The sequence below is a fragment of the Procambarus clarkii genome, chromosome 4 (genome assembly GCF_040958095.1).
Source record: "Procambarus clarkii isolate CNS0578487 chromosome 4, FALCON_Pclarkii_2.0, whole genome shotgun sequence".
In the NCBI taxonomy this organism is placed as follows: Eukaryota; Metazoa; Arthropoda; class Malacostraca; order Decapoda; family Cambaridae; genus Procambarus; species Procambarus clarkii.
Genome location: NC_091153.1, coordinates 40,298,515 through 40,307,217, shown reverse-complemented (window position 1 = coordinate 40,307,217; position 8,703 = coordinate 40,298,515).

Here is an 8,703-nt window from a genome sequence, read left to right as displayed (position 1 = left end):
ATATTTGGCCTCACCAATACTGCTCAAGTATAGTAGGTCGCTAATATTATGACTGACTAATACACGCGTATGTATTCTACTGTATATATGTGTGTGTGTGTGTGTGTGTGTGTGTATATATATATATATATATATATATATATATATATATATATATATATATATATATAATATATATATATATATATATATATATATATATATATATATATATATATATATATATATATATATATATATATATATATATATATATATCTTGTCACAATATATCATCAGCAGGTATGAATACCTAACTCATCAATGCTCTTCAATCGCATCAGTGTCCTCGTGCCAGAAAGCCTCCAAGTTGCCAGGAACCAGAGGTGAAAGGCTAAAGAAACAAGGCAAAGGAAACCATCACTCTCCCCCCCCCTCCAGTCTATGGTAAGCCTTCCTTAACCAGAGACCAGGAGCTAGATCCCAACCCCCCAACACACTGGGGGTCATAATGGTGACTCAGAGGGGGGGGCCAGAGGGTAATGGGGGTCACACCCTTCCCATCGATTGCAGTTACCTGACTAGAGGGGGCGCCGCCCCCCTCTCCCTCCCCCCCCCCACCTCTCACACCTGTAATTACTGACGTCACTACACGACCTAACTATCGCCTCAGGGAAGGGGAGATGGAACGACCTCCAGAGGGGGACGTGATGAGGCTCAGAGGGGAAATGAGAGAGAGATAGATAGATAGAGATAGATAGAGGTAGAGATAGATAGAGATAGATAGAGATAGATAAGGATAAAAGACTTAATAAAGATTGGTTAATCCTGTCCCGTCCATATGATTCTCTTGTAACAACTTGATTTCAAGTTGTTACATCTTGTTATAACATTTATGTATATGGAGCTTATTAACGCTGCTCCATGACTAACCAACCCCCGGCGACACTCGTGGTGCAGTTTGTCATTAGATTCTGGCGTATGTATTGTACGCTCTGAGCCCAATATATATATATATATATATATATATATATATATATATATATATATATATATATATATATATATATATATATATATATATATATATGTCGTACCTAGTAGCCAGAACGCACTTCTCAGCCTACTATGCATGGCCCGATTTGCCTAATAAGCCAAGTTTTCCTGAATTAATATATTTTCTCTAATTTTTTTCTTATGAAATGATAAAGCTACCCATTTCATTATATATGAGGTCAATTTTATTTTATTGTAGTTAAAATTAACGTAGATATATGACCGAACCTAACCAACCCTACCTAACCTAACCTAACCTATCTTTATAGGTTAGGTTGGGTTAGGTAACCGAAAAAGGTAGGTTAGGTTAGGTTAGGTAGGTTAGGTCGTCGAAAAAACATTAATTCACGAAAACTTGGCCTATTAGGCAAATTGGGCATTGCATAGTAGGGTGAAAAGTGCGTTCTGGCTACTAGGTACGACATATATATATATATATATATATATATATATATATATATATATATATATATATATATATATATATATATACACACACACACACAAAAAAACTAGGTGGAAAACTAGGTGGAAACTAGGTGGTGGAAATAGGAGGCCAAACACAGGATACAGAATAGGAGATGAAGTACTTAATGAAACAGACAGAGAGAAAGATCTGGGAGTTGATATCACACCAAACCTGTCTCCTGAAGCCCACATAAAGAGAATAACGTCTGCGGCATATGCGAGGCTGGCTAACATCAGAACGGCGTTCAGGAACCTGTGTAAGGAATCATTCAGAATCTTGTACACCACATATGTAAGACCAATCCTGGAGTATGCGGCCCCAGCATGGAGCCCGTACCTTGTCAAGCACAAGACGAAGCTGGAAAAAGTCCAAAGGTATGCCACTAGACTAGTCCCAGAACTAAGAGGCATGAGTTACGAGGAAAGGCTGCGGGAAATGCACCTTACGACACTGGAAGACAGAAGAGTAAGGGGAGACATGATCACAACCTACAAAATCCTCAGGGGAATCGACCGGGTAAACAAGGATAAACTATTCAACACTGGTGGGACGCGAACAAGGGGGCACAGGTAGAAACTGAGTACTCACATGAGCCACAGAGACGTTAGAAGGAACTTTTTCAGTGTCAGAGTAGTTAACGGATGGAATGCACTAGGCAGTGATGTGGTGGAGGCTGACTCCATACACAGTTTTAAATGTAGATATGATAGAGCCCAGTAGGCTCAGGAATCTGTACACCAGTTGATTGACAGTTGAGAGGCGGGACCAAAGAGCCAAAGCTCAACCCCCGCAAGCACAAATAGGTGAGTACACACACACACACACACACAGTGGGTGTGTGTGTGTGTGTGGGCCTCGTAGCCTGGTGGATAGCGCGCAGGACTCGTAATTCTGTGGCGCAGGTTCGATTCCCGCACGAGGCAGAAACAAATGGGCAAAGTTTCTTTCACCCTAAGTGCCCCTGTTACCTAGCAGTAAATAGGTACCCGGGAGTTAGTCAGCTGTCACGGGCTGCTTCCTGGTGTGTGTGTGTGGTGTGGAAAAAAAAAAAAAAAAAAAAAAAAAAAAAAAAAAAAAAAAAAAAAAAAAAAGTTAGTAAACAGTTGATTGACAGTTGAGAGGCGGGCCGAAAGAGCAAAGCTCAACCCCCGCAAAAACACAACTAGTAAACACACACACACACACACACACACACACACACACACACACACACACACACACACACACACATACAGGTCACAGGACAGGTCACGCCAGACCTGTCTCCTGCAGCACATATCAAGCGGATAACATCAGCGGCATATGCCAGGCTGGCCAACATACGAACGGCATTCAGAAACTTGTGTAAAGAATCATTCAGAACTTTGTATACCACATATGTCAGGCCAATCCTGGAGTATGCAGCCCCAGCATGGAGTCCATATCTAGTCAAGGATAAGACTAAACTGGAAAAGGTTCAAAGGTTTGCCACCAGACTAGTACCCGAGCTGAGAGGTATGAGCTACGAGGAGAGACTACGGGAATTAAACCTCACTTCGCTGGAAGACAGAAGAGTTAGGGAGGACATGATCACCACATTCAAGATTCTGAAGGGAATTGATAGGGTAGATAAAGACAGTCTATTTAACACAAGGGGAACACGCACAAGGGGACACAGGTGGAAACTGAGTGCCCAAATGAGCCACAGAGATATTAGAAAGAACTTTTTTAGTGTCAGAGTGGTTGACAAATGGAATGCATTAGGAAGTGATGTGGTGGAGGGTGACTCCATATACAGTTTCAAGTGTAGATATGATAGAGCCCAATAGGCTCAGGAATCTGTACACCTGTTTTTTTTTTTGAGATATATACAAGAGTCGTTACATTCTTGTACAGCCACTAGTACGCGTAGCGTTTCGGGCAAGTCCTTAATCCTATGGTCCCTGGAATACGATCCCCTGCCGCGAAGAATCGTTTTTTCATCCAAGTACACATTTTACTGTTGCGTTAAACAGAGGCTACAGTTAAGGAATTGCGCCCAGTAAATCCTCCCCGGCCAGGATACGAACCCATGACATAGCGCTCGCGGAACGCCAGGCGAGTGTCTTACCACTTACCAAGAGCCAGAGCTCAACCCCTGCAAACACAACTAGGTGAGTACTCACACACACACACACACACACACACACACACACACACACACACACACACACACACACACACACACACACACACACACACACACACACACACACACACAAACACACACACAAACACACACACACAAATGGAATGCATTAGGAAGTGATGTGGTGGAGGCTGACTCCATACACAGTTTCAAGTGTAGATATGACAGAGCCCGATAGGCTCAGGAATCTGTACACCTGTTGATTGACGGTTGAGAGGCGGGACCAAAGAGCCAGAGCTCAACCCCCGCAAACACAACTAGGTGAGTACTAGGTGAGTACATACACACAGTCGTAGTCACATATATATTATATATATAGTCGTAGTCACATATAATCCACCACCAAATGACAGAAGACCTAGACAGTAATATGATAGAAACAACATGGCCACCATTAACATAATAGAAAGAGCAGCTTCTGTTGCTAGCAGGAATGGATCTGGACTACTAATTATGGGAGACTTCAACCATGGGAAGATAGATTGGAAGAACAGAGACCCGCATGGAGGACCAGAAACATGGAGAGCTAAGCTGCTGGACGTGGCAAAAAGAAACTTTCTAAGCCAGCACATCAAAGAACCAACAAGAATGAGAGGAGAAGATGAACCAGTAATGCTTGATTTGATATTTACCCTAAATGAGTGGGATATAAGGGAAGTTAAGATGGAAGCGCCCTTGGGAATGAGTGACCACAGTGTATTGAACTTTGAGTACCTGGTAGAGCTAGGACTTATCTCCCCCCAAAAAGAACTAGGAATCAAAAGGCTGGCATACCGAAAGGGGAATTATGAACAGATGAGAAGTTTCCTAAGTGAAATACCTTGGGACACAGACCTCAGAGATAAGTCTGTACAGGGTATGATGGACTATGTTACCAAAAAGTGTCAGGAGGCAGTAAACAGATTCATCCCGGCCCAAAGGGAAAAATCCGAGAAGCAACAGAAGAATCCATGGTATAATAGGGCATGTATGGAAGCGAAGAAACTGAACAAAAGGGCGTGGAGGAACTTCCGGAATAACAGAACACCAGAAAGCAGAGAGAGATACCAGAGAACCAGGAATGAGTATGTCAGGGTGAGAAGAGAAGCAGAGAAAAGTTTTGAAAATGATATAGCAAACAAAGCCAAGACCGAACCAAAGCTACTCCACAGTCACATCAGAAGGAAAACAACAGTGAAAGAACAGGTATTGAAACTTCGAACAGGCGAGGACAGGTATACAGAGAATGACAGAGAGGTGTGTGAAGAACTCAACAAGAGGTTCCACGAGGTCTTCACAATAGAACAAGGTGAAGTCACTATGCTAAGAGAAAGGGAGGTAAACCAGGCGGCCTGGGAAGAGTTGGAATTACGAGAGAGGAGGTCAAGAGACACCTGCTGGATCTGGATGTTAGAAAGGCTGTTGGTCCAGATGGGATCTCACCATGGATACTGAAAGAGTGTGCAGAGGCACTTTGCTTGCCACTCTCCATAGTGTATAGTAAGTCACTGGAGACGGGAGACCTACCAGAAATATGGAAGATGGCAAATGTGGTCCCAATATACAAAAAGGGCGACAGACAAGAGGCACTGAACTACAGGCCAGTGTCCTTGACTTGTATACCATGCAAGGTGATGGAGAAGATCGTGAGAAAAAACCTGGTAACACATCTGGAGAGAAGGGACTTCGTGACAAATCGCCAACATGGGTTCAGGGAGGGTAAATCTTGCCTTACAGGCTTGATAGAATTCTACGATCAGGTGACAAAGATTAAGCAAGAAAGAGAGGGCTGGGCGGACTGCATTTTCTTGGATTGTCGGAAAGCCTTTGACACAGTACCGCATAGGAGGCTGGTACATAAGCTGGAGAGACAGGCAGGTGTAGCTGGTAAGGTGCTCCAGTGGATAAGGGAGTATCTAAGCAATAGGAAGCAGAGAGTTACGGTGAGGGGTGAGACCTCCGATTGGCGTGAAGTCACCAGTGGAGTCCCACAATGCTCTGTACTCGGTCCTATCTTGTTTCTGATATATGTAAATGATCTCCCGGAGGGTATCGATTCATTTCTCTCAATGTTTGCGGACGATGCTAAAATTATGAGAAGGATTAAAACAGAAGAGGACTGTTTGAGGCTTGAAGAAGACCTAGACAAGCTGAAGGAATGGTCGAACAAATGGTTGTTAGAGTTTAACCCAACCAAATGTAATGTAATGAAGATAGGTGTAGGGAGCAGGAGGCCAGATACAAGGTATCATCTGGGAGAGGAAATTCTTCAGGAGTCAGAGAAGGAAAAAGACTTGGGGGTTGATATCACGCCAGATCTGTCTCCTGCAGCACATATCAAGCGGATAACATCAGCGGCATATGCCAGGCTGGCTAACATACGAACGGCATTCAGAAACTTGTGTAAAGAATCATTCAGAACTTTGTATACCACATATGTCAGGCAAATCCTGGAGTATGCAGCCCCAGCATGGAGTCCATATCTAGTCAAGGATAAGACTAAACTGGAAAAGGTTCAAAGGTTTGCCACCAGACTAGTACCCAAGCTGAGAGGTATGAGCTACGAGGAGAGACTACGGGAATTAAACCTCACTTCGCTGGAAGACAGAAGAGTTAGGGGGGACATGATCACCACATTCAAGACTCTGAAGGGAATTGATAGTGTAGATAAAGACAGTCTATTTAACACAAGGGGAACACGCACAAGGGGACACAGGTGGAAACTGAGTGCCCAAATGAGCCACAGAGATATTAGAAAGAACTTTTTTAGTGTCAGAGTGGTTGACAAATGGAATGCATTAGGAAGTGATGTGGTGGAGGCTGACTCCATACACAGTTTCAAGTGTAGATATGATAGAGCCCAATAGGCTCAGGAATCTGTACACCTGTTGATTGACGGTTGAGAGGCGGCACTAAAGAGCCAGAGCTTAACCCCTGCAAACACAACTAGGTGAGTACAACTAGGTGAGTACACACACACAATGAGAAACCCATGGTTTAATCAAAGATGTAGGCTAGCTAAGCAGCAAAGTAAAAGGGCATGGAGATACTATAGGAATAACAGGACACTGGAGAGCAGAGAAAGATACCAGAATGCCAGGAATGAATATGTCAGGATGAGAAGAGAGGTAGAAAGACAATACGAAAATGACATCGCAAGCAAGGCAAAGACTCAGCCTAAATTGTTGCATAGCCACATCAGGAGAAAAACAACAGTAAAGGAACAGGTTATGAAATTAAGGATAGGGGCGGAAGGATTCACTACAAACGACAAGGAAATGTGTGAGGAATTGAATAAGAAATTCCAGGAGGTCTTCACCTTAGAGCAAGGAGAAATTCCAGAGGTAAGTGAGGGAATAGCTAACCAGGAACCACTGGAAGAGTTTGAGATTACCAGTGGGGAAGTAAGGAAGTGTTTACTAGAGATGGATGTGACAAAGGCTATAGGCCCAGATGGAATCTCCCCTTGGGTACTAAAGGAAGGAGCAAGAGAACTGTGCCTACCACTCTCCATGGTGTATAACAAATCACTGGCAACAGGGGAACTGCCAGATATTTGGAAAGCAGCTAACGTAGTCCCGATATACAAGAAAGGGGATAGACAGGAGGCACTGAACTACATGCCAGTGTCCCTAACCTGCATACCATGCAAGCTGATGGAGAAGATTGTGCGAAAAAAACTAGTGGAACATCTGGAGCGAAGGAACTTTGTAACACAGCATCAACATGGGTTCAGGGATGGCAGGTCCTGCCTCACAGGGTTACTTGAATTCTACGACCAGGCAACAAAAATCAGGCAAGAAAGAGAAGGGTGGGCTGACTGCATATTTCTCGATTGTCAGAAAGCCTTTGATACAGTGCCACACAAGAGGCTAGTGCGAAAGTTGGAGATGCAGGCTGGAGTGAAAGGGAAGGAACTCCGGTGGATAGAGGAGTACCTAAGCAACAGGAGACAACGAGTCTGTGTGAGGGGTGAGGTCTCAGATTGGCGAGACGTTACAAGTGGAGTCCCTTGGACCTATACTGTTTCTGGTATATGTAAATGATCTCCCAGAGGGTATAGATTCTTTCCTCTCAATGTTTGCCGACGATGCAAAAATTATGAGGAGGATTGAAACAGAGGATGATAGTTGGAGGCTACAAGATGACCTAGATAGACTGAGTGAATGGTCCAACAAATGGCTGTTGAAGTTCAACCCGAGTAAATGCAAAGTAATGAAACTAGGCAGTGGAAACAGGAGGCCAGACACAGGATACAGAATAGGAGATGAAGTACTTAATGAAACAGACAGAGAGAAAGATCTAGGAGTTGATATCACACCAAACCTGTCTCCTGAAGCCCACATAAAGAGAATAACGTCTGCGGCATTTGCGAGGCTGGCTAACATCAGAACGGCGTTCAGGAACCTGTGTAAGGAATCATTCAGAATCTTGTACACCACATATGTAAGACCAATCCTGGAGTATGCGGCCCCAGCATGGAGCCCGTACCTTGTCAAGCACAAGACGAAGCTGGAAAAAGTCCAAAGGTATGCTACTAGACTAGTCCCAGAACTAAGAGGCATGAGTTATGAGGAAAGGCTGCGGGAAATGCACCTTACGACACTGGAAGACAGAAGAGTTAGGGGGGACATGATCACAACCTACAAAATCCTCAGGGGAATCGACCGGGTAAACAAGGATGAACTATTCAACACTGGAGGGACGCGAACAAGGGGACACAGGTGGAAGCTGAGTACCCAAATGAGCCACAGAGACATTAAAAAGAACTTTTTCAGTGTCAGAGTAGTTAGTAAATGGAATGCACTAGGAAGTGATGTGGTGGAGGCTGACTCCATACACAGTTTCAAATGTAGATATGATAGAGCCCAGTAGGCTCAGGAATCTGTACACCAGTTGATTGACGGTTGAGAGGTGGGACCAAAGAGCCAGAGCTCAACCCCAGCAAGCAAAATTAGGTGAGTACACACACACACAGACAAACACAAACACAAAAAAGCCTCAAAGCGATGTACACTAACATAGATGGAATTACAAATAAAGCAAATGAGCT